The 25,617-nt window shown below is 41.6% G+C and overlaps 1 protein-coding gene across 1 annotated transcript in view; it reads right to left on the bottom strand.

The window, feature by feature from the left end:
* Positions 1-25,617, bottom strand: part of LOC122817554 (DAP3-binding cell death enhancer 1-like) — a 938,516-nt gene that overhangs the window by 670,392 nt on the left and 242,507 nt on the right. The window contains exon 3 of the mRNA XM_044090591.1: positions 22,006-22,073. The gene's annotated coding sequence lies outside the window, so the exon portion shown is untranslated. The remainder of the gene's footprint in view (positions 1-22,005; positions 22,074-25,617) is intronic.

Consider the following 25,617-nt stretch of genomic DNA (forward strand, 5'->3'; position numbering starts at 1 on the left):
GAGCAGATCTGAGCATTGCCATTTAAATTCTTGACAGTTATAGAATGCTTTGTGGTTGTCTTTGGAATCTTTGGCAATTTTATTTTCGTAACTAGCTTTGGAGGATTTTATGAGGCATCTCAGTTTCTTACTGAGGCTAGTAAGGAGTTTTGCATCCTGGGATTTTCCTCTTTTCTGCAAAAGTTTCTTCCTTTTGTTGTAAAGTTTGTTTATGGCAGGGGACCACCAGATTGGCTTCCTTTTTTTGAATGAGAGCATTTTGGTTCTATTTGGGATGGCACGATTCATGCATGAGTGGATGTGCTCGTACAGTGCCTTAGTGTAGGATTCAGCAGTTGACCTTTCAGTTCCCGTCTGCATGGGTGTCATGAAGTTTGTCACTTCTGACTTGAAAAGTTTTTTATGGTGGTTTCTTTACTGGGGGGTGGGGGTGGGATGTGGATGTTAAGGGTGATTAGCTTATGGTCAGACCTGACTAACGAGGGGGTGACCATAGGTATGGAGCATTGATTTCCCATGTTGGTAATGACCAGGTCTAGGATATTGGAGCCCCTGGTGGGACTATGGATTAGTTGATCCAGGGTGTTGGAATTTATGAATTCCAAGAACCGTTGCGCAAAGGTGTTGGGACATGAGTAGTTTTCCCAGTTAATGGCAGGGTAGTTAAAATCACCCAGTATTAGGGGTGTTTGGTTCTATCTTAATATTTTCCAGTATGTTTAGAAAGGTGTAGTGAGAATCTTGGGGTATGGTGGGGGATCTGTAGCAAGCTACAATTTGGATTGCAGTCTTACCTAGTGTTAGTTGCACTTGGAGAATTTCAGACACATTGTGTTGGCCAACTAGCCTGGTGGTGTGAATATCCTTGGTGAATATTGACACTCCTCCACCTTTAGTGTTTTGGTCCTGGTTTGGTGGCCGAAAAGTGTGGTAAGAGTTGTAGCCTGGTATTGCAGGGATGCTTTCTGGAGCCTTGAACCAGGTCTCAGTTACTGCACAGATATCGATGTTCTTCATTTTTAGGAGTGCCTCGAGAGAGTGCATTTTGAGGTTTAGACTTCTAGCATTGAGTAGCATTACCTTCAGATTTTGCATGCTTGTACCTGTTACGGTGGTGGTTTTGTCCTTTGAAGTTTGCCTAAAAAAGGCACTATAGGGGTGGCAAGAGCCTTAGCCAGTAACCTGAATCCCAGGGGCGACAGGTGCAGACCATCTCTGGCAAAGCATCGTGGTCTGTCAATCATGTCATCCCAGGCAGACAGATACTGGATCCCCTTTGAATGACACCATAAGCTTAGCCAATTGTTGAAGTCAATCATTTTATCCTTATATTGTGGTATCATTCTGGGTGAAGGCAGGATGCTACTCATGGCTAGGGTCATACATGCCTGGGCCACATGATCCGAGAGCTCTTCCATGTCTCTTTTCATGTAGTCCAGGGAGGTACGTCTCAAGTCATTCACTCCAACATGGACAATGACATTGCAAAGATTGTTTTCTAACCTGCTAAGCAGAATGCATTAAATCCTGTAAATCCTTATTTTCAGCACAGTCAGGAATCAACATCAATTTCTGTTTGAGCAATCCAATAATATGCTGCTGATACTTCAACATATGAAACTGGCAATTTAAGGCCATAATGGCCAAAGATGCAGAAGTGTATACCTTCTTACCCCATCTATCCAGCGCCCTGGAATCTCTATCAGAGGGGGTAGGATTTTTGGCAGTAGTAGCCTTAATGCCCTTGGGTCCCTGTGAAATGGTCTCAAAATCAGCAGTAGGATTTTTAAAAAGGAACTTGAGAGTTAGGAACCCTATAATACCCATCAGGTTTTCTGGGAGCAGGAGGTAAAGAGTCAGGTGCCAGGCTATATTCCGAGAAGGCATCATCAACAATGTCCAGTACAGGAGGTATAGCTAAAGGCCTGTGTTGGGACAGGAGTAAGAAATCCCTAAGCTGCTTTTTGGAGTCAGAGTAATCCTGGCTTTCCCAGCGAAAAAGCTCCCTAAGAGTATGCAAGGTTTCACCAAAAGAGAAATCCTCTTGGGGGGAAGCAGAGGGAATGAAGTCCTCTGCATCAGAATCCTCATGGGTAGATAAGGGTAACAGAAATTTCAGAGTCCCCCGATTAGAGTAATAAGGTCTTCAGCCATTCTTATCATTTGTTTTTTAGGCATAGGGGCCTGACCATGCGGTCTGGGTGTCGGTTTTCTAGGAATGGATTGAGTTTTAGGCCTTGAAGAAGAAGATGGCATTGGTTTAATACGAAAGTCAGTAGGCCTGAATACACCCTCAGAAGCTGGTGCCTGCACAGTGGCTCTGGACCCATCCAAGATAGAGACATCGGCAGGTTCGAGTTGAAGCATCTCGCTTCTGGGTCTCAGTAGAGGCCTGCGAATCAGAAGTAGCGGGTATCAGGGTCTGCGAAAGTGCCTCACTGAGTACCAGTGAACTGGCTACTAGCTTAGGAGAAGTGTCGTCAGCAGCTTTGGACCTATGCGGTTTGTCTTTGGCTTTATCTTTGCATTTTTTTCTGAATGTCAGTAGTTGGGTGGCTTACCAAAGCCATTTCTGGATAATTGAACAGAGTACCAAAATATTTAGAAGTGTAAATGAACCGACGATGAATGGTTCGAGGTATGAATAGGGCACAAAACCGACAGCGAGGTACGTTGTGGTCTGGGCCTAAAGCAAGGAATGCAGTACAAATGAAAATCTTTATGAGGTATTTGCTTTCCACAAGAAATACAATTGTTAATTTTTACTGACATCGGTTTAGAGCAAGAAAAAGGTTCCCCAAACGGGTACTTGGCTTAGTTGAAGACTTCGGTTCTTAAACTCGAAAATGAAAATTTCAGGAGTCGGCCGACCGGCACTTGCTAACTGACTCCGAAACATTAGCATTTACGTAAATATAGGTTAATATATAGAGTGTAGTATATAGAGGGGACTACGAGACATTAGTATTTAAGTAAATACAGGTTAATATATAGAGTGTAGTATACAGAGGGGACTCAGAGACATTAGTATTTAAGTAAATATAGAGTGTAGTATATAGAGGGGACTCAGAGACATTAGTATTTAAGTAAATACAGGTTAATATATAGAGTGTAGTATATAGAGCGGAGTCCGAGACATTAGTATTTACGTAAATATAGGTTAATATATAGAGTGTAGTATATAGAGGGGACTCAGAGACATTAGTATTTAAGTAAATACAGGTTAATATATAGAGTGTAGTATATAGAGGGGACTCAGAGACATTAGTATTTAAGTAAATATAGATTAATATATAGAGTATAGTACATAGAGGGGACACCGACACATTAGTATTTAAGTAAATATAGGTTAATATATAGAGTGTAGTATATAGAGGGGACTCAGAGACATTAGTATTTAAGTAAATAAAGGTTAATATATACAGTGTCGTATATAGAGGGGACTCCGAGACATTAGTATTTAAGTAAATATAGGTTAATATATAGAGTGTAGTATATAGAGGGGACTCAGAGACATTAGTATTTAAGTAAATATAGGTTAATATATAGAGTGCAGTGTATAGAGGGGACTCGGAGATATTAGTATTTAAATAAATATTGGTTAATATATAGAGTGTAGTATATAGAGGGGAGTCCGAGACAATAGTATTTAAGTAAATATAGGTTAATATATAGAGTGTAGTATATAGAGGGGACTCCGAGACATTAGTATTTAAGTAAATATAGATTAATATACAGAGTGTAGTATACAGAGGGGACTCCGAGACATTAGTATTTCAGTAAATATAGGTTAATATATAGAGTGTACTATATAGAGGGGACTCAGAGACATTAGTATTTAAGTAAACATAGGTTAATATATAGAGTGAAGTATATAGCGGGGACTCAGTGACATTAGTATTTAAGTAAATATAGGTTGATATACAGAGTGTAGTATATAGAGGGGACTCAGAGACATTAGTTTTTAAGTAAACATAGGTTAATATATAGAGTGTCGTATATAGAGGGGACTCAGAGACATTAGTATTTAAGTAAATATAGGTTAATATATAGAGTGTAGTATATAGAGGGGACTCAGAGACATTAGTATTTAAGTAATTATAGAGTGTAGTATATAGAGAGGACTCAGAGACATTAGTATTTAAGTAAATATAGGTTAATATATAGAGTGTAGTATATAGAGGGGACTCAGAGACATTAGTATTTAAGTAAATATAGGTTAATATATAGAGTGTAGTATATTAGTATTCCAAAGACATGCATCTGGAGCATTTCTCCCCGGGCCGCCGCTGAAAACAGGATCTGTGGAACCTAGTCGGACATTCCCGGTCAACAAATGTTAAATAAAAAAATAAAAATATAGAGGGGACTCCGAGACATTAGTATTTAAGTAAACATAGGTTAATATATAGAGTGAAGTATATAGAGGGGACTCAGTGACATTAGTATTTAAGTAAATATAGGTTAATATATAGAGTGTAGTATATAGAGGGGACTCCGAGACATTAGTATTTAAGTAAATATAGGTTAATATATAGAGTGTAGTATATAGAAGGGACTCCGAGACCTTAGTATTTACGTAAATATAGGTTAATATATACAGCGTAGTATATAGAGGGGACTCCGACACATTAGTATTTAAGTAAATATAGGTTAATATATAGAGTGTAGTATATAGAGGGGACTCAGTGACATTAGTATTTAAGTAAATATAGGTTAATATATAGAGTGTACTATATAGAGGGGACTCAGAGACATTAGTATTTAAGTAAATATAGATTAATATATAGAGTGTAGTATATAGAGGGGACTCCGAGACATTAGTATTTAAGTAAATATAGGTTAATATATAGAGTGTAGTCTATAGAGGGGACTCAGAGACAATAGTATTTAAGTAAATATAGGTTAATATATAGAGTGTAGTATATAGAGGGTTTATTGGTAGGAATATAGTGGTTTTGGAGTGGAACAGTTAGTTAAGGATAACAGTTAGTCAGGGTTAGTACAAGAGCATAACCAGTGGTTATTGAGAAAAAGTTTTAGATTAGTTTTAAAGAGTGGGAGAGAAGTCTGAGATGTAAGATCATGTGGTAGTTGATTCTATACTTTACCAACGTAGTTAGAGAATAAGGAGTCACCTGCTACGTTTTTTGGTAAGGTAGCATTAGTCAACATTTTGTTAGAGGAACGTAAATTCATGAGGTTATTATATGGCGTAATGAGTGTAGAGAGAATTGGGGTGTTGCTGGGTTGGTATAGGGTTTTATGAGCTATTGTAAGTTGGTTAAATCGTCGCTGATTAAGGAGTTCTAGCCAGCCCAGTTGTTTTAGATTCAGACAGTGATGAGTCCTGAAAGGTGAGTTTGTGGAAAATCTCGCAATATTGTTATATGATATAGCCAGTTTGTTGAGGTTATTTTTAGAAAGGTTAGTATATATGGGAGAAGCATAGAATAGGGTGGAAATTAATTGGATTCTAGCTATTGCGGTCCTAGCTTCTGATGTAAGGAAAGGTTTGATTCTATAGAGGGATCCTAGTTTTCTGTTAATTGATTTTATTGTAGTATTTATGTGGGTGTCAAAGTTTAAGTGATTATCAATTGTAATTCCTAGGAGTTTGGTGGTGGGGTCAGGAGTAATAAGGGTGCCATTATTGGATGTAAGAGTGAAATGTAGAGGGGTGGATATATGGGTAGGTGTAAAGAGTAAAAGTTTAGTTTTTTTTGGGTTGAGGAGAAGACAACGGTTAGAGAACCATTGTTCTACAGTGCTGAAAGCTTTTTGTGTAAGAGAATGAAGTTCGGTCTGGGATGTGGCCGAACAAATTATAGTAGAGTCATCTGCATATTGAATGCAGGTAGAGAGTGGAGTGGATAGATGAAGGTCATTTATAAAAATGGAAAACAGTAGAGGGCCTAATATGGAACCCTGAGGAACACCTAGTGAGATAGGGAGGAGATTTGAAAGATGATTTTGCCAGAGAACTGCCTGTTGTCTTGTTTTCAAGGTAGGATGTAAACCAGTTCATAGCAAGAGTGTCAAGTGAGAGGGACATCAATATGTGTTGGAGGAGTTGGTGATTAACCATGTCGAAGGCTTTAGATAGGTCAACAAAGAATGCAGAGGAGAGAATGTTATTGTTGCGATTTTTGTTTATACAGTTAGTGAAGGATAGCAAGGCTGTGGTGGTACTATGGAATGGACAGAAACCATGTTGACAGTTAGCTAGTAGATTGTGATGGAGAAGATGGTTAAGTAATTGTTTGTGAATACATTTCTCCATTATTTTAGCAAGCGGAAAGAGGAGAGCTATGGGGCGATATTTAAGGTGACCTGAAATGTACATAAATGTAATGGCATGCTACAAAAACTGTATAAACAGCTGCACAGACAAATACAGCAAAGCATTTGTGACGGTCTTCCCCATTACTTAAGGTAATACAGCCAGTGACCAGAAATGTACATAAATGTAATGGCATGCTACAAAAACTGTATAAACAGCTGCACAGACAAATACAGCAATGCATTTGTGACCGTCTTCCCCATTATTTAAGGTAATACAGCCAGTGACCTGAAATGTACATAAATGTAATGGTATGCTACAAAAACTGTACAACAGCTGCACAGACAATACAGCAACGCATTTGTGATGGTCTTCTCAATTATTTAAGGTAATACAGCCAGTGACGTGAAATGTACATAAATGTAATGGTATGCTACAAAACCTGTACAAACCGCTGCACAGACAAATACAGCAACACATTTGTGACTGTCTTCCCCTCTATATACGGTGACCTGAAATGTACATAAATTTAATGGTATGATACAAAAACTGTATAAACAGCTGCACAGACAATACAGCAAAGCATTTGTGACGGTCTTCCCCATTATTTAAGGTAATACAGCCAGTGACCTGAAATGTACATAAATGTAATGCTATGCTACAAAACCTGCATAAACCGCTGCACAGACAATACAGTAACACATTTGTGACCGTCTTCCCCATTATTTAAGGTAATACAGCCAGTGACCTGAAATGTACATGAATGTAATGGTATGCTACAAAAACTGTATAAACAGCTACACAGACAATACAGCAACGCATTTGTGACCGTCTTCCCCATTAATTAAGGTAATACAGCCAGTGACCTGAAATGTACATAAATGTAATGGTATGCTACAAAAAGTGTATAAACAGCTGCACAGACAATACAGAAATGCATTTGTGACGGTCTTCCCCATTATTTAAGGTAATACAGCCAGTGACCTGAAATGTACATGAATGTAGTGGTGTACTACAAAAACTGTATAAACAGCTGCACAGACAATACAGCAACACATTTGTGACCGTCTTCCCCATTATTTAAGGTAATACAGCCAGTGACCTGAAATGTACATAAATGTAATGGTATGCTACAAAACCTGTATAAACCGCTGCACAGACAATACAGCAAAGCATTTGTGACTGTCTTCCCCACTATATAAGGTGACCTGAAATGTACATAAACTTAATGGTATGCTACAAAAACTGTATAAACAGCTACACAGACAATACAACAACGCATTTGTGACGGTCTTCCCCATTATTTAAGGTAATACAGCCAGTGACCTGAAATGTATATAAATGTAATGGTTCATAGGTTGGTACTAGGCTATCAGCCCTAGGGCCTATACAAGCCTAGCCATAACAATTCCCTGGCTATTTCTTCCCACACTATTTACTTCCCTGGACTCCTGTCTAGCAGGGCGACTGATTTGATCCCCAGGGTGAATTTCCTTTCTTCCATCCAATCGTCAAGGTTCCTTTTGAAGAGGGCCAAAGAGGCACTCTGCTTGACATGTACGGGCAATCTATTCCAGAGTCTGGGAGTCTCTGGGTCAGGAACCTATCCCTCCAGCATGTTTTGTTTATTGTGATGACAAGGTTTAGATCCCTGGAGCGTGTGGCTCTGAGGGACTGGGATTTCTTTAAGTGTAGCATGTCCAACAGCTCTGGATTTGTCATGGCCTTGTATGTTAAGAAGCAGAGATCGCTTCTGGGTAGACGATATGTGACAGAGTATAGCTGGAGTTTTTTAAGGCGGTCAGCGTAGGGCATCTGCTTTAGGCCTGTGATTCTTTTAGTTAAGTATTTCTGCAGCCTTTCCAGTTGTTGCAGATGTCTTGAGAGGTACATACTAAACTGGGTGTTGTATTCTGTAATGGGTCTAATGAGGGATGAGTAAAGTGGGACAATGACCTCCTTTTTTCTGGATGAAAAGCCCTTAGTGATGAGGTGTGCCACATAGAAGGATTTCCTGACTGTTGTGGCAATGTGGTTATCGAAGGTAAGGCCACTGTCCACCTGTGTCCCTAAGTCTTTTATCACACTTTCAGTGTTTAGTGTACTGCCACCTACATGGTAATTCACAGGTACATGTTTTTTTCCAAAGGGGATAACAATACATTTCTTGGCATTGAGCTTGAGCTCATGGCTCTGGCACCAAGCATCTGTTTCTGTGGGGCCCTTTTGTAGAGTATCCACATCATTTGGGGATTCAATAATGGCTCCCAGTTTGCAGTCATCTGTGAACTTTGTTAGCCAGAGTCCCATAGTGTTGGCCTGTACTTCAGAGAAGTAGATGCCAAACAACAGTGGTCCCAGGACTGAACCCTGAGGTACTCCACTTGTTACTTGTCTGGAGGATTTGGAGTTGGCTACTTTTACAGTGTAGGTTCTATCAGTAAGCCAGTCAGCAACCCATTGGGTGACGTAGGGATTAATGCCCACCTTAGTAAGTTTATCTATGATTCCAGAGTGGAGGATGGTGTCAAAGGCCTTGGCAAGGTCTAGATAGGCTGTGTGAACCATCTTACCCTTGTCCATGACTCTGGAGACTGATTCGAAGAAGTCAATCAGGTTCAGGAGACAAGATCGACCCTTCAAGAACCCAAACTGGGTGGGGTCCAGTGTTTGAAGGTTGCCAAACGTTCCATGATAATACGCTCCATGGCTTTGCAGATAAGGCTCATCAGACTGATGAGACAGTAGTTTCCAGGATCCAAGGTGGATCCCCCCTTGTGGAGTGGGATAACTGTAGCTCTGCGCCACTAAGTGGGCACAAAACCTGAGGTGAGGCTGTGATTAAACATGACACTTAGGTGAGGTGCCAGTTCATATTGTAGTTCATGTAGTACACAGCGCGGGATGTCATCTGGTCCCATGGATGCTGTATTCTTAGCTTTGGAGAGTGCGTTTTTTACCTGTGTGGCCATTATTACCGGAATTTGGCAATCTTCCGGTATTGAGATGGGCCATTTAGGGGGTGAGAGGGGGCTGAAGTTGGCAATTAATCGATCTGCCAGGATATTGGCAATATCCTTGGAATCAGCATATTTAATGCCATTCTGTTTTAGCTCAGAGCAGATCTGAGCATTGCCATTTAGATTCTTGACATAGCTATAGAATGCCTTGTGGTTGGCTTTGGAATCTTTGGCAATTTTATTTTCGTAACTAGCTTTTGAGGATTTTATGAGGGACCTCAGTTTCTTACTGAGGCTGGTAAGGGAGTTTTTGCATACTGAGATTTTCCACTTTTCTGCAACAGTTTCTTCCTTTTGCTGTAAAGTTTGTTTATGGCAGGGGGACCACCAGATTGGCTTCCTTTTTTTGGATGAGAGCATCTTGGTTCTATTTGGGATGGCACGATTCATGCATGAGTGGATGTGCTCGTACAGTGCCTCAGTGTAGGATTCAGCAGTTGACCTTTCAGTTCCTCTTCTGCATGGGTGTCATGAAGTTTGTCACTTCTGACTTGAGTAGCATAAAATTGGCTTTGGAGAAGTTTTTTTACCAAAACTCCCCTAGATCGTATTAAATTTCAATCACTCAGAAACTCCACGAAATCAGACATCGCTAGAGATAAAAAACAGTACTTCTGTCACCTCCAGGACAAACATCAGTCTAACCCAAAAAAGTTCTGGGCTGGATTCAACAATCTCCTCCATCCTGGTAAATCCTCTACCCCTATACCTGAGAAACTTACTAGTAATAAACCTGAAGAGATAGCCAATGCCTTTAACATTTTTTTTACGGAGACCATTCAGTCCCTTGCCAATCATCTACCTACCTCTTCCCCATCATTAACTCTTCCTCCTGACTCACCTCCTCTCTCCTTTAAACTACAAACAGTATCCACCTCCTATATTGGTACCCTACTAAAAAAACTGAAACCATCCACCCTTGCGAGCGTCTCCCAGCGAATACCTCCAATTAGCCTCTGATGTCATTGCCTATCCCATATCAATTTTGATTAACAAATCCATAACCGAGGCCACCGTCCCCCCCATTTGGAAAATCTCATATATCATTCCACTTCACAAAGGAGGCTCCTCCACTGAAACATCTAACTATAGGCCCATCGCAATACTTTCTCCAATAGCAAAATTTTAGAACGGTGTATTCACAAACAACTCCTACACCACCTCACCCTCAATAATCTGCTATCATTTACCCAGCATGGCTTTCGCCCCCATCACAGTACTACTACTGCCCTCCTCTCCTTTGTCGACTCAATAAACAATAACCGTAACAATAAACTTATATCCTCTAAGCTCTTTCTTGATCTATCAAAAGCTTTCGACATGGTAAACCATCAGCTATTACTCCACACCCTGCAAACCTTTCATCTGGACAACTTGACACTCAACTGGTTCAAGGACTACCTTTCTGGTCGGCACCAAGCAGTCCTATGGCATAATAGTCTATCTCAACTACTCCCTAACAACATTGGCGTCCCACAAGGCTCCATACTTGGCCCCCTTCTTTTCTCTGTTTTTATTAATGATCTCCACACAATCATCCCTAGAACCACTTGTATACAATATGGACGACTCCACCCTGATCTGTTCTGATCTCTCTCTCCAGAAACTCCAAACAGCCACCCAACTATGTTTTGCCAAAGTTGAAAAATGGTTCTCTGACCTGAAACTCATACTTAACCCAACTAAAACCAAGTTACTCCTATTTTTCCCCTCGTCTACCACTCTCCTACCCCCGGTGCCACAACCTGCAAATTCTAGGTCCTTTTATGTCGAATCCTTTAATGGCACCATCATTGAGCCCGTCTCCACACCAAGCTATTAGGTGTCACTATTGACCATAAGCTCAAATTTGATATGCACATTGCCCAAACCATCAAGTCAGTTAACAAGAAACTAGGTTCGATGTATAGAATCAGGAACTTTCTCACTCCTCATGCTAGATTAACCATTGCCCGCACTCATCTCCTCACCACCCTACTGTATGCCTCCCCTATATTTTCCTTCCTCAATAAACGTGAGCTCAATAAATTTTCTACCACCTACCACCATATTGCTAGATTTATTACAGGAACACCCTATCTCACCCACCATTGCCTCAACCTCAGGAAACTAGGCTGGCTAGAACTGCCCAATCTTCTTAAATTCAATCAACTCACCGAAGCATTTAAAATTATAAATCAACCAGACAAAACCCCCTCACTGAGTAAAATCCTGACCCCATACACCAACTTAAGTTCCCTTAGGTCTTCAAATAGTAACCAAGTATCAACCATCAAATCTAATAACTTGGTGACGCTCTTTATGCGAACTCTATTGGAAAGCATTGGAACTCCTTCCTAACTACCTTAGACTCGTGCCATCACTTAACCAATTCAAAAACAGTCTCAGAGAATACTTAAAGTCCCACTGGTTGTGCCCATGTCTAAACCCAGACTAATTCCTATAGGTTTCATAGTTCCCTTCACTCTTCTCACTCAAAAGCTCTTCTCTACCATTTGACTTACCACACCTGTACCCATGTCATCATACCACATTAGCTTGTCCTGTCACCTCCTTAGCTTAGCATTTTTTTCTTCTACCATGTATATATTGATGTCATATTGATTTGTTATCCTTATAATGTTGTACCTCTAACTAATTGTAGTGTGTTATTTTTCTCTTTATTGGAGCTTTTCTCCTCGGGCCTCTACTGAAAAAGGATATGTATCCAGCTAGACTAGCCCGGTCAACAAATGTAAAATAAAAATAAAAAATAAATAACATTTTATGGAGGTTTCCTTACTTGGGGGTGGGGGTGGGATGTGGATGTTAAGGGTGATTAGCTTATGGTCAGACCTGACGAATGAGGGGGTGACCATAGGTGTGGAGCATTGATTTCCCATGTTGGTAATCACAAGGTCTAGGATACTGGAGCCCCTGGTGGGACTATGGATTAGTTGATCCAGGGCATAGGAATTTATGAATTCCAAGAACCGTTGGGCAAAGGTGTTGGTACATGAGTAGTTTTCCCAGTTAATGGCAGGGTAGTTAAAATTACCCAGTATTAGGGTGTTTGGTTCTATCTTAATATTTTCCAGTAGGTTTAGAAAGGTGTAGTGAGAATCTTGGGGTATGGTGGGGGATCTGTAGCAAGCTACAATTTGGATTGCAGTCTTACCTAGTGTTAGTTGCACCTGGAGAATTTCAGATGCATTGTGTTGGGCAACTAGCCTGGTGGTGTGAATATCCTTGGTGAATATTGACACTCCTCCACCTTTAGTGTTTCGGTCCTGGTTTGGTGGCCGAAAAGTGTGGTAAGAGTTGTAGCCTGGTACTGCAGGGGTGCTCTCTGGAGCCTTGAACCAGGTCTCAGTTACTGTACAGATATCGATGTTCTCCATTTTTAAGAGTGCCTCGAGAGAGTGCATTTTGAGGTTTAGACTTCTAGCATTGAGTAGCATTACCTTCAGATTTTGCATGCTTATACCTGTTACGGTCGTGGTTTTGTCCTTTGAACTTTGCCTAAAAAAGGCACTATAGGGGTGGCAAGAGCCTTAGCCAGTAACCTGAATCCCAGGGGCGACAAGTGCAGACCATCTCTGGCAAAGCATCGTGGTCTGTCGATGATGTCGTCCCAGGCAGACAGATACTGGATCCCCTTTGAATGACACCAGAAGCTTAGCCAATTGTTGAAGTCAATCATTTTGTCCTTATATTGTGGTATCAAAGGCAGGATGCTACTAAGGACTAGGGTCATACCTGCCTGGGCCACATGATCCCAGAGCTCTTCCATGTCTCTTTTCATGTAGTCCAGGGAGGTATGACTCAAGTCATTCACTCCAACATGGACAATGACAGAGTCATATTTGTACTTGTTGTGGAGTGACTTGAGTGCATGCGTTATGTGGCGGATCCTGGCACCTGACAGGCAGCTGACTGGAATTGTCTCCTTGTTCCACCTGATGAGTGGGACATCAGTGTGCCGGACTGGGACATCAGTGTGCCGGACTATAGAGTCACCTGTGACTAAAGTGTACGTTGTCTTGCCATAGGGGTTGTTGCTGGGTGGCACACTGATGTTGTGAACTATGTGACACTTTGGTTGTGATTGGTGTTTGGGTTTCAGTTTCAGAGGTCCTTGTTGCTTTTGCAGGTTACAGTTAAGGGCCCCTGTATATGTGGATTTAGTGTTGCTATATGTGGGTGTTGGTGGTGTGGGTTTAGAAGGGCTATGTGTTGAATGAGGTGTAGTGTGGGTGTTAACCGTCTCCTCTTGACTGTCTAGCACAATCTTGGGTGGAGTGAGCTTTGCTTCCATTTTGGCTATGTAAGTGCATCTCTTAAAGGTTGTAGTGTTGGGTGGAAGGAGAAGAGGGTTGTCTGTGTACATTAGGCAATTGCTGCATTGCCCCAGTATGCCCAGATTCACCAGGTGGTATGCCACAAAAACTGTATAAACAGCTGCACAGACAATACGGCAAAGCATTTGTGACTGTCTTCCCATTATTTAAGGTAATACAGCCAGTGACCTGAAATGTACATAAATGTAATGGTATGCTACAAAACCTGTACAAACAGCTGCACAGACAATACAGCAACACATTTGTGACGGTCTTCCCATTATTTAAGGTAATACAGCCAGTGACGTAAAATGTACATAAATGTAATGGTATGCTACAAAACCTGTACAAACAGCTGCACAGACAATACAGCAACACATTTGTGACGGTCTTCCCATTATTTAAGGTAATACAGCCAGTGACGTGAAATGTACATAAATGTAATGGTATGCTACAAAACCTGTACAAACAGCTGCAAAGACAACACAGCAACACATTTGTGACGGTCTTCCCATTATTTAAGGTGACCTGAAATGTACATAAATGTAATGGTATGCTACAAAACCTGTATAAACCGCTGCACAGACTACAGCAACACATTCGTGACCGTCTTCCCCATTATTTAAGGTGACCTGAAATGTACATAAATGTAATGGTATGCTACAAAAAAGTACAGTTTTGTACCTACTATAAATGTAGATGTTCGAAGATCCACATTGCTGCAGTCCTTACACTTGGGTAGTCCGCTGTCCTCGGTCGGCCCGAATATCAAAGTATAAGGCTGACGTCGGTCAAGGCGCATTTGACTGACATCAGGACGTCAGGGTACAAATGCGCATGACCGACGTCATATCCTCAGTCTTTTCTTGCCCCAGATGTCAGAAGACCCTAAAAATAAAGGTCAAAACCAAAAGACAGCAAACCAACAACCAACCAACCTAGCACTAAAAATATGTACAATATATACAAAATACATCATATAGACAACCCAACCCACACAACCGTCTCTAACTACAGAGGGGAAGGAGGGAGGGTAAATTGGACTGCAGCAATGTGGATCTTCGAACATCTACATTTATGGTAGGTACAAAACTGTACTATGTTCTTCATCTCACATTGCTGCAGTCCTTACACTTGGGTAGAATCCCAAAGCAGAGGTAAGGGAGGATGGCCAAACTATAAGGAAGCAGGAGCTGCCAAAATGCCCTGCAAAACAGCAGTGGCAAAACCAGCCCTGGATTTAGAGTAAAGTGGTAGGTGATAATGCCTAGAGAAAGTATGCACTGAACTCCAAGTAGCTGCCTCCAAAATATCCTTGGTTGCCACCCCCCTCAAAAAAGCTGTCGAAGTGGCAGTAACCCTAGTGGAATGAGGCCTAATCCCAGCTGGAATCTCCTTGCCATGATGGGAATAACAGAAAGCAATGCAAAACCCAATCCACTTAGAAATAGTTTGTTTTGACACAGGCTTGCCCTGAGAACTCAAAGCAAAAGAAACAAATAACTGCTGAGACTGCCTGAACCTTTTAGTTCTGTCCAAATAATATCGTAACTGCCTGTGTACATCTAAAGTGTGCAAAATCTTTTCCCCTTTATTTTGGGGATTTGCATAAAAAGTAGGCAAATGAACAGTTTGGTTTAAAGCCACACTAGAAACCACTTTAGGCATAAAGGAAGGATTAGTACGTAAAGATACCCTATCCTTATGGAAAATTAAGAAAGGCTCAACCGCCATAAGGGCCTGCAATTCAGAAACCCTTCTTGCAGAGGTAATGGCCAACAAAAAAGCAGTCTTCCATGATACATATTTCAACTCAGCAGTAGCTGCAGGCTCAAAAGGTTGTAGAGTGAGTTTCTCCAACACAAAATTGAGATCCCAAGCAGGAGTAGGAGCTCTACGTGGGGGTCTTATATTCTTTGCCCCTCTAAGAAATTGCTTGAACAAAGGATGAGAAAACAATGGTGGGTCACAGTCATAGTGAGCTGAAATTGCTGCAGCATGAACCTTAATAGAAGAGAAGGACAAACCTTTGTCCAGTAACTCAGTAAGATATTGAAGAGCCACACTTAAATTAGGCTCAGAAACATCAAAATCCTTTGCTGCACTCCAAAATAAAAATCTCTTCCATTTATCTGCGTACACTTTCCTTGCACTAGGCCTTCTAGCTTCCAAAATAACATTCAAAACTTGTTGTGAAAGTTGAGACCCTCTATGGTTCAAAACAGAATATGCCAGGCTGTTAGGTGAAGAGAGTGAAGTTTGACATTGAGCAAATGACTGTCCTCCTGGGACAACAGGTGTGGAATCGAAGGCAAAGGCCATGGAGGCTTCCGTACCAGACTTCTCAGTAATGGGTACCAGTGCTGTCGAGGCCAATCTGGACCTATTAAAATCATCCTTGGCTTGTCCTGTCTGACCTTTAGAAGTACCTTTGGAAGGAGAGGCAGAGGTGGAAAGGCATACACATGAAGATTGCTCCAATTGAAAGAAAGAGCATCCACTTTCCAAGCTGTGGGATGAAACCTTTTCGTGCAAAACTATGGCAGCTGATGGTTTAGTGGAGAAGCGAACAGATCTATGTCTGGAGTTCCCCATGACACTGTCAATTTCTGAAATACATGAGGATCCAATTTCCACTCGTGGGGATCCATAATTCGTCTGCTCAACACATCTGCTAAGGAGTTCTGTGCTCCCGGCAGAAACCTTGCCTGAAGATTGAGCTGTAAACTGAGAGCAGTCTCCCACAAAATCATTGCTTGCCTGCATAGAGGATAAGAATGTGTTCCCCCTTGCTTGTTGATGTACCACATGATAGTTGTGTTGTCTGTTAGAATCAACACCTGCCCTGGAAGAAGTAAATCCTTGAAAGCTATTAATGCAAACTGGACTGCTAACATCTCCTTCAAGTTGATATGTAGATGTAGTAGTCTGGCAGGCCACTTGTCTTGTATCCACTTTCCATTTAGATGAGCTCCCCAAGCTTTGTCTGAGGCATCTGTCGTTAAAATCTGACTCGCCTCTGGCCGGGTCACAGAGAGTCCCTTGTTTAGGTGACATTCCTGAGCCCACCACAAAAATTCCTTTTGAATGCAAGGTATTATTTGAATGACAGTGTCCAGATCCTGGCAGTGCTGTGTCCATACATTTTGAGATACCATTGTAGCTTCCTCATATGCAGTTTGGCATTGGGAAGCACCAGAATACAAGATGCCATGAACCCTAAGGCTTGAAGGACTGTCCTTGCAGTCAGCCCGGACTGATGAGATAGTTGATGGAAATAAAGGGAAAGATTCTTTTGTTTGTCCGGGGTCAAAAGGCCATCTGGGATGCTGTATTCAGTCTTACACCCAGAAAGCACATGTCCTGAGAGGGTACTAGACTGGACTTTATTTCGTTCACAGAATACCCCAGGCATCTTAGCACTGCTATCACATATTCCAAATGATGAAGAAGCTCGTCCCTTCCTTGAGCCAGAATCAGGCAATCGTCCAAATAAGGATAGATCTGTATTCCTTTTAGCCTGAAGAAAGCTATCACTGGAGCCAGAACTTTCGTGAACACTCTGGGCAGTAGATAAGCCAAAGGGCAATGCAGAGAACTGATAGTGAGAAGTCCCAGCTCGAAAACGCAGATACTTCCTGCAACTTAGTCTGATAGGAACATGAAGGTAAGCCTCCTTGAGATCCAAAGTTATCATCCAATGATCTTTGCCCAGCAGAGGTAAAAGCTGCTGTAACGTCAACATTTTGAACTTGGGAATGTCCAGATAAGTGTTGAGGATAGATAAATCCAAAATTGGTCTCCACGTGTTCCCCTTCTTCGGTACTAGGAACAGGCGAGAATAAAATCCTAGGCCCACTTCTGGCATAGGGACCGGCTGTATGGCCCCTATTTGGAGTAACAGAGAAATTTGCTTGTGAGCCTCTATTCTTTGTTGAGGAGGAACGTCTGGCATGCCTTTGAAAGGAGGCAAGGTATGGAAATAAAACCTGTAACCGTGGTGTATGATATCCAATACCCATCTGTCTTGGGTAATTAAACTCCAATTTTCTTTGAAAAGTGCCAACCTTCCTCCCAAAGGTGCTGCCAGACGAGAAGGCTCTGGCAGCCGAAAAGGTAGGTCATTGGGTCTGTTTACGAAAGGACTGACCCCTGCCCTCACCAAGACTGTGCAGGAGAACTCCCTGTTCTAGGCCTGAAAGAGCCCTGAGCTCTGCCCCTACCACGTCTAGATCTACCCCTAGACTGGGAATCATAAGAAGGATACGTCCACCCCTTAGTAGGCCAATTTCTACTAAACTTTGGAGGCTGAACCTGCAAAAAATCTTTAACAGTCTGCATAGACTTAGCCTTGTCTTCCATTTTCTTCAAAACTGCCTCAACAGGAGAACCAAACAACACATCAGATTGTAAAGGAGCATCTAAAATCCTTGTTTTAACATGGTCAGATAAATTCTGATCCCTCAGCCAGGCGTGCCTGCGAAGAACTGACCCAGTGGCAGCCACCCTAGACGAGGCCTGTACAGCATCAAAACCACATTGCAAAGAATGCTTACCCACTTGCTCAGAAACATGTACTAAATCTTGTAACTCTTTACAATCAATACCTTCCGCCAGAGCATCAACCTTAGACTTCAATTGTGAAAGGAGAAAGTTTTGGTATTTCAACATGTGAAACTGGCAATTCAAAGCCCTCATAGCTAGAGTGGAAGAAGTATAAACTTTCTTGCCCCATCTATCCAAGGCCCTGGCCTCTTTATCTGTAGGAACCGGATTCTTGACAACAGAAGCCTTAACACCTTTAGGCCCCTGGCTAACAGTTTCTGGGTCTGCCCTAGGACTCTTAAAAAGATACTTATGAGCTTCAGGCACCCTGTAATACCTATCCGGTTTAACAGGAGCAGGAGGCAAAGAATCAGGATTAAGAGAAGCCTCTGTAAAAACATCTTCCACTACATCCAAAACAGGAGGTATAGCCAAAGGCCTATGCTGGGGTAAAACAAAATTCCCTAAGCCTTTTCCTGGAATCAGAGAAGTCCTGACCTTCCCACTTAAAATGCTCCCTCATGGAATGAAGAGTTTCTGAAAAAGAAAAATCCTCAGGAGGAGAAGCAGAAGGAGTAGAATCATCCACATCAGAATCAGAATAAGGAGAGTACTCCTGCAAGTCTTCAGCCGAAGACTCTGAAACATCCGAAGCCTGCTCAAAACTCCCTAGCTCAGGCTCCACCCTAGGTCTCTTATCAGGAGGGGGCAAAGAACCCCTAATCAAAGTAATCAAATCTTCTAACATTTTAAGCATATGCTTCTTGGGCACAGTTCCTGAAGAACTAGGGGTGACACCAACTGAAGCTAAAACTGGCCTGCCTCTGGGAGAAGCCTTGGAAACAGAAGGAGAGGGCCTAACCACCCTAGGCAGGGAGGGGAGTATAGTAACCTGAGAAGCCCCCTCAGCCTGACCTGCCTCCTGAGAGGCCACATCCTGCAATAACAAAGTCTCTCCCTGGGAACCCAAAGAAACCTCCGGTGGAACCACCGGCTCCACCGACACCTCTAAAGAACCGGCGTCCGGTACGGACGGTTCTTCTAGCCTAGGCTTAACTGCTTTGTCCTTGCGCTTCTTGAAGAAGCGTCGGAGTATCCGGCGGCATTTTATAATTGTACTGCCTCCGGAAGACTAACCTGGCACAATCTAACCTTCTCTTTATAGTGCGCTTATTGAATCTAGCACAAGAGCGACACCCAACAACGTCGTGCTCAGGCCCTAAACAAGGAATACACAAAGTATGATAGTCTCTATGCGGTATCTGTTTCCCACAAGAAATACAATTATTCACTTTTTCTGACATCCGGTAAACCACTGAGGCAAGAAAAAACTAAAATATTCCCCAACGGGGTACTTAGCCAACTTTGACTCGGTCTGAAACTCCGAAATCGAAAAATTTCAGAACGCCAACCGGCACTTGCAATGCTGCTTCTGCATCGGACCATGCGGCAAAAAAGACTGAGGATATGACGTCGGTCATGCGCATTTGTACCCTGACGTCCTGATGTCAGTCAAATGCGCCTTGACCGACGTCAGCCTTATACTTTGATATTCGGGCCGACCGAGGACAGCAGACTACCCAAGTGTAAGGACTGCAGCAATGTGAGATGAAGAACATCAGTATAAACAGCTGCACAGACAAATACAGCAAAGCATTTGTGACCGTCTTCCCCATTACTTAAGGTAATACAGCCAGTGACCAGAAATGTACATAAATGTAATGGTATGCTACAAAAACTGTACAAACAGCTGCACAGACAATACAGCAATGCATTTGTGACCGTCTTCCCCCATTATTTAAGGTAATACAGCCAGTGACCTGAAATGTACATAAATGTAATGCTATGCTACAAAACCTGCATAAACCGCTGCACAGACAATACAGTAACACATTTGTGACCGTCTTCCCCATTATTTAAGGTAATACAGCCAGTGACCTAAAATATACATACATGTAATGGTATGCTACAAAAACTGTATAAACAGCTACACAGACAATAGAGGAACGCATTTGTGACCGTCTTCCCCATTACTTAAGGTAATACAGCCAGGGACCAGAAATGTACATAAATGTAACAGTATGCTACAAAAACTGTATAAACAGCTGCACAGACAATACAGCAACGCATATGTGACCGTCTTCCCCATTATTTAAGGTAATACAGCCAGTGACCTGAAATGTACATAAAAGTAATGGTATGCTACAAAAACTGTATATACAGCTGCACAGACAAATACAGCAACACATTTGTGACGGTCTTCCCCATTATTTAAGGTGACCTGAAATGTACATAAATGTAATGGTATGCTACAAAAACTGTATAAACAGCTGCACAGACAATACAGCAACGCATATGTGACCGTCTTCCCCATTATTTAAGGTAATACAGCCAGTGACCTGAAATGTACATAAAAGTAATGGTATGCTACAAAAACTGTATATACAGCTGCACAGACAAATACAGCAACACATTTGTGACGGTCTTCCCCATTATTTAAGGTGACCTGAAATGTACATAAATGTAATGGTATGCTACAGAAACTGTACAAACAGCTGCACAGACAATACAGCAACACATTTGTGACAGTCTTCCCCATTATTTAAGGTGATATAGCCAGTGACCTGAAATGTACATAAATGTAATGGTATGCAACAAAACCTGTATAAACAGCTGCACAGACAATACAGCAACGCATTTGTGACTGTCTTCCCATTATTTAAGGTGACCTGAAATGTACATAAATGTAACAGTATGCTACAAAACCTGTATAAACAGCTGCACAGACAATACAGCAACACATTTGTGACCGTCTTCCCCATTATTTAAAGTAATACAGCCAGTGACCTGAAATGTACATAAATGTAATGGTATGCTACAAAAAGTGTATAAACAGCTGCACAGACAATACAGCAATGCATTTGTGACTGTCCTCCCATTATTTAAGGTGACCTGAAATGTACATAAATGTAATGGTGCGCTACAAAAACTGTATAAACAGCTGGACACTTAATACAGCAAAGCATTTGTGACGGTCTTCCCCATTATTTAACGTGACCTGAAATGTACATAAATGTAATGGTATGCTACAAAAACTGTATAAACAGATGCACAGACAATACAGCAACGCATATGTGACCGTCTTCCCCATTATTTAAGGTAATACAGCCAGTGACCTGAAATGTACATAAATGTAATGGTATGCTACAAAAACTGTATAAACAGCTGCACAGACAATACAGCAACGCATATGTGACCGTCTTCCCCATTATTTAAGGTAATACAGCCAGTGACCTGAAATGTACATAAATGTAACAGTATGCTACAAAACCTGTATAAACAGCTGCACAGACAATACAGCAACACATTTGTGACCGTCTTCCCCATTATTTAAGGTAATACAGCCAGTGACCTGAAATGTACATAAATGTAATGGTATGCTACAAAACCTGTATAAACAGCTGCACAGACAATACAGCAATGCATTTGTGACTGTCTTCCCCCATTAATTAAGGTAATACAGCCAATGTCCTGAAATGTACATAAATGTAATGGTATGCTACAAAACCTGTATAAACAGCTGCACAGACAATACAGCAATGCATTTGTGACTGTCTTCCCCCATTATTTAAGGTAATACAGCCAATGTCCTGAAATGTACATAAATGTAATGGCATGCTACAAAAACTGTATAAACAGCTGCAGAGATACTTAAACAAGATGGCCTAGAAATATACTGATAAAATTATTTTCAAGCTAACTGAAATAATACAAAACAATAAACATCTGTAAGAATTATCTTTGTCACTAATACAAAATTATAATAAAACTCCATTACCTCTAAATCTTGGTTGGTTTGCTTCTCACTCGTTTCTGCACAGTATATATTCTCTCCATTTATAAATCCTGAAAACAAACAAACCAAAAAAAAATGTTAAACACTTGTGTAACAGATTTTTCTTCTTTCAAACAGCACACTTATTTTTAAACAATGGGAGAGCACTCACCTTCAAAAATACATACATGTGGCATTGTACTGTCTCCCACTTGTTTCAAATGAAATCCGTAATTACCTTTTTGTGACAGTCGTAGAACACAGAGGTATGTTTAGTATTCACCATATGCCCCATAGATCTGAGGACTTGTTTGAAATGAAATCCGTAATTACCTTTTTGTGACAGTAGTAGAACACAGAGGTAAGTTTAGTATTCACCATATGCCCCATAGATCTGTTCCTGCACCTCCTACATATCAAGAACAGGAGCATTTGTTTTTTTCTGCACTGTGCTAAAACTATTTATACCCTTGTCTGTGCCAATTCTGTCCCAGTTCTTGGTAACCACATCTGTATCAGCTGGTCTGAAGTCCCATGTGTGTTGAATCCGTGTCTTACTACGCCAAGACTGTAGCAGTCATGCCTACTCTGCTGGTTCACATACATGTAGCAGTTAGATCACCCCCTCCTTCTTGATATCCACATTTATATTAGCTGTACCCCAAGCCTGTAGCAGTCATGCCTGCTCTGCTGGTTCTCATCCATGTAGCAGCCAGATCACCCCTCGTTCTTAACATTCACATTTGTATTAGCTGTACCCCCCTCCCCCATGTCTTTGCACCCCAAGCCTGTAGCAGTCATGCGTGCTCTGCTGGTTCTCATACATGTAGCAGTCATGTTTCCCTCTGTAAGTTCATGTCTGTCTAGACACAAGCAACAACTAGACTGCCCAGTACAGCTGGATATACTGCACATCAGCAAGTCACATGGCATCAGAAATACTCAGTCTAGGGATCTAAACCTCTTTTGCAACATCAACAGAATGTTTTTTTGAGGGACAGGTACATCTCCCAGAGGATAATGCTGCTTTGGAACAGACTCCTCATCCATGTAAATCCTCATTCAAAACTCATTGGTTATGTCCTTACACTAACCCCGACTAGTGACCTCTCTATTTCTTCCTTCAACTACTTCTAATATTTTTTTACCACTTCATTTCAGAAAGGATCAATTGTATAACTGCTGCTCAGTGTGTCTTAAACCTGAATGTAATGTTATGTATGTTTAACTTTGAAAATAATGTTATGTTTTGTAAAGTGTTTTATAACAAGTACTGTATGTGCTAAATGCTGGTATTGCTTATGGTTGTAATCTGCTTGAAACTAGCATTTACTAAATGTTCAATGTGTACTATTATCTTGGAGCTTTTCTCCCCGGGCCGCCGCTGAAAAGGGACATGTATCCAGTGGGACTATCCCGGTCAACAAATGTAAAATAAGTAAATAAATAAACAAATGTAGAACAAAATTCAACCGTGTCCACATTCAAGTGCAACTTGGATCTATGAATGGGAAACAGAAAATCTGCCCCAGGACTGTCCCTGTACTACTAACGGAGAGAGGAAGTTCGTAGATGCTATATCCCATGCAAGGGTCCACTCAAATTACCTACAGTGTGATCCCAGTTATTCTCAGTAGTGGTAATATATAATTATCTACCATGGGAAGGTTAACTAACCAGATGGGACAGGATAATTTGAGCACAAAAAGGGAATTGGCTAGGCTTAAAAAGGTCCTTAACGGCAGCCAGTGTACTACCTGCCTACGAACCTATGGAAGCATTCATTCCTATGGGAAAGGGTATAGTGGCAACATGGATCAAATGTTACCTAGCAAGGGAGTTTATCTGGGCCTCTTCTATACTATACTACATTGTGGGAAGGCTGGCAACAGTACAAACCACTCTCATGGCTGCTTGGATGATGGCCCCTCTTAAATCCCGGCTGACCACTGTTTCAGCCCCCATGCTTCCTATGCTTCCAAGTGCAATCCGTTCGACATATTTAGACTGACCCTACCTGTACATTCAACTAATAACATATACTGTTAACTACATCTTATATACAACTCACGCTATATTTAATAACATATACCATTAACTACATCCTATATACAACTCACGCTATATTTAATAACATATACCGTTAACTACATCCTATATACAACTCACGCTATATTTAATAACATATACCGTTAACTACATCCTATATACAACTCACGCTACATTTAATAACATATACCGTTAACTACATCCTATATACAACTCACGCTATATTTATCTAAATCTTATCATGTTTTTCTTAACTGTGGTTATGTCCCCCCTAAATATTAAGATGTTTCTTTTTTCCATTTTTGTGGCTATTAGTATCTCAAATAACTAAGAAAGTTTTCTTAACATGCTGTTCTTAATTCAGGTTTTATACACTTATAAGTGTGATTATTCTGTGTAACTTGTGGGCCTTTTCTCCCTGGGCCTACGTAAAAATGGGTCTCCCACCCAGTCGGACTATCCCAGTAAACATAAAATAAATATAAGTTTTCTTCTCTCTTCTGAGGTTACTCAGTCGAGGGAAACAAAGGAGATCAAATCTGATTCTGAGATGATGTCAGCGAGCAATGTGAAATAATGTGTAAGAGTTATGTTCCCCCTTCTTATAGTACCCATGTCTATAGCAGTCAAGTCTCCCTATCACCTGGTACCCACATCTTCAGCAGTCATACAACTCAAGAATCAATGCCTGCAGCGGTCATGTCTCTCTCCATTAGTACCCATGTCTGTAGCAGTCATGTCTCCCCCCTCAGTACCCATGTCTGTAGCAGTCATGTCTCCTCCCGCAGTACCCATGCCTGTAGCAGTCATGTCTCCTCCAGTCAGTACCCTTTTCTATAACAGTCATGTCTCCCCCCATAAGTACCCATGCCTGTAGCAGTCTGTGTCCCCTTCTGTCAGTACCCATGCCTGTAGCAGTCTATGCTCCCTTCTGTCAGTACCCATGCCTGTAGCAGTCATGTCTCCACCCCATTAGTACCCATGTCTGTAGCAGTGTCCCCCCCATTAGTACCCATGTCTGTAGCAGTCATGTCCCCCCCCATTAGTACCCATGCCTGTAGCAGTCATGTCTCCCCATCAGTTCCCATGTCTGTAGCAGTCATGTCTTCCCCATCAGTTCCCATGTCTGTAGCAGTCTGTGTCCCCCTCCATCAGTACCCATGAATGTAGCAGTCTGTATTCCCTTCTGTCAGTACCCATGCCTGTAGCAGTCTGTGTCCCCTTCTGTCAGTACCCATGCCTGTAGCAGTCTATGCTCCCTTCTGTCAGTACCCATGCCTGTAGCAGTCATGTCTCCACCCCATTAGTACCCATGTCTGTAGCAGTGTCCCCCCCCCATTAGTACCCATGTCTGTAGCAGTCATGTTCCCCCCCCATTAGTACCCATGCCTGTAGCAGTCATGTTCCCCCCCCATTAGTACCCATGCCTGTAGCAGTCATGTCTCCCCATCAGTTCCCATGTCTGTAGCAGTCATGTCTTCCCCATCAGTTCCCATGTCTGTAGCAGTCTGTGTCCCCCTCCATCAGTACCCATGAATGTAGCAGTCTGTGTTCCCTTCCGTCAGT

The sequence above is a fragment of the Protopterus annectens genome, chromosome 13.part0, assembly GCF_019279795.1.
Source record: "Protopterus annectens isolate FY-2018-M chromosome 13.part0, PAN1.0, whole genome shotgun sequence".
In the NCBI taxonomy this organism is placed as follows: domain Eukaryota; kingdom Metazoa; phylum Chordata; order Ceratodontiformes; family Protopteridae; genus Protopterus; species Protopterus annectens.